Source organism: Belonocnema kinseyi, chromosome 4 (genome assembly GCF_010883055.1).
Source record: "Belonocnema kinseyi isolate 2016_QV_RU_SX_M_011 chromosome 4, B_treatae_v1, whole genome shotgun sequence".
In the NCBI taxonomy this organism is placed as follows: Eukaryota; Metazoa; Arthropoda; class Insecta; order Hymenoptera; family Cynipidae; genus Belonocnema; species Belonocnema kinseyi.
In genome coordinates, this window is record NC_046660.1 from 132,088,845 (window position 1) to 132,091,146 (window position 2,302).

The following is a 2,302-nucleotide window of genomic DNA, read 5'->3' on the forward strand; positions in this document are numbered from 1 at the left end:
CCCCTCCCCCAGCATTCGGCCAGGGAGAGAAAAATATTGATTTGTCCCACTTTGAAATCGATTTTTAGTGAAATCATTCAAATCTTTATGAATACTTTGGAAATATTTGCGAGATATTTGAAATATTTGGTAATATTTGTGAAATTATTGAAATATTTGTTAAAATTTGGGAAAACATTGGAAGGCCGAAGCAGGATCAGTATGGTTTGAGTGCCCCTGCTAGGACGTGATTCATATTACAGGGTTAAGTGGCTACCGATATTGAGATAAAGTTACCCCAAATATCAAACAAAAATTATTTTGTCACGAAAGTTATAAACAAATTTTAAAAAATAAAAAAATCAAATGTTCTCAGAAACGGCTTGACCCATCATGATAGTTTAAATATATGTTAGAGAGGGTACTACGTGGGTTCCGAAAAAAATAACCAATTCTGTTGATAATAAGAAGATAAATTTTTAAAAAAGTTCCTAATAACTTTTTTAGAAGGAAGTATTTCTGGCACACTAACCATTTTTTCCCTATATCATGCCCACATTCAAGGCTGCAAATATACATTTTTGCGGAAACTATCAAAGCATTACTTCATAGTTTAAAAAATAGCAGCTACTAATTGGCCCCTCACATATATGCCATTCAATAAGAATGAGGACTTAACTTGATTTATTAGCTTATGACGAAATAATTTATATGCAACGGTGTAATAAAAAACCAGATGCAAGAGAATTATTTGATAAAAACTCATTTCATCGTGAATTCTCCAGACGCAGTGTCAATTGATTACAGGTTAATAGAAAAATACTTTCTAAATCTGAATCAGTGAAATTTCACTCATTTAAACATCTAGATATGAGTCACTGACAATCAGTAAAATCTTACTTATTGATTCAGTTAAATAACCACTTTTGAGGGTTGGCAGCACTGCACCATGTCAATTAAGCAATTATAATAAAATAATATTTTAGTACAATCAATCAAAGAATCATAGTAAAAACAAAAAATCCAGAAATATTATTATATGTCAAAAAAGGCGAAATTTTTCGATGCTTTTAAATGATAAAAAACCTCACATATTACTTTAATATCAAGATTGGACTGCCAGGTACACACCCGTTAAGTGCGTACTTCCAATACGAGTTACTGTATATTTTTCCTGCAGTTAATTCAGCACATTTACATCCCGCAAATTAAAAAGTTTATTTCATTCAGGAATTTGTCTTGCTACTGAAGTAAAAGAGTAACAGCAACGCTTAACTTAAAAAATGAGAGGTAATGATTCGCATGATTTACCCTGCTCTCTGGCGAACCGAAGGAACCGAATGGAGCGTCTACAAAGTACCCGTAAAGATCTCATTGGGTCGCCATTTGGTTCTTTTCTTAAAAACTCGAAAAAACAGCAAAATCAACTTTTAAATTGTTGAAATTCGGGTTCTACGTTAAAATTCCCTATAGAAGGTTACGGAATAATCGCAATAGTTTTTTTTTTGCAACGGTGAAAAGTTTACAAAAATATAAGACGCATAACGCCTGTTGACTGATACACTTCAAACGCATTGCCTGTAAGTAGCAGTCAACAGGCGTTATACGTCTTATATCTTTTTGAACTTTTTACCGTTGCAAAGAAACTATTGCGATTATTCTGTTACCTTCTATAGGGAATTTTGAGGTAGAATCGGAATTTAAACAATTTAAAAGTTGATTTTGCTGCTTTTTCGAGTTTTTTAAAAAGGAACCGAATGAGAACCCAACCCTGCCAATAAAAAAGCACTGAAAACTCACTGGCGAACGACATTGGGTCGCCAGTGCGTTTTTCAATGGCTGTTTGCGTCGGTTTTCGTACTGTGAGACGCACTGAGCATTAAGGGTCATTTAAAGGCACAGGCGTGGGCCAGGTATGGGAAGTCTCTTTAAAGTAGATTTATGACTGATTGACATTCTATACCTACTACCCATTCTAAAAACATGTATCTTACAATTTTAGGATTTACGGACTACCATTACTGAAAACATTTTAATTAAAAGTAAAAACAAAAATTATAGTTTTTCTATTTTGCTTTATTCATAAATTGTTTACTTTTACAAGTGCAATAATATTAAATTTAGAGGTAAATAGTTGAATAAATCAATCATTAAATAAGAATTGTTTGATACAGTAATCTAATCTTAAACTAAGATATTTTAATATTTCATATTATTTATACTTATGTACCAGGTGTATACATATGAAACCGGTATTGCCATTTAGCGGCCAGTAGGCACACTTGTAGGCACTGTCGGAACTTACCATTTGTGCTAATTGGCG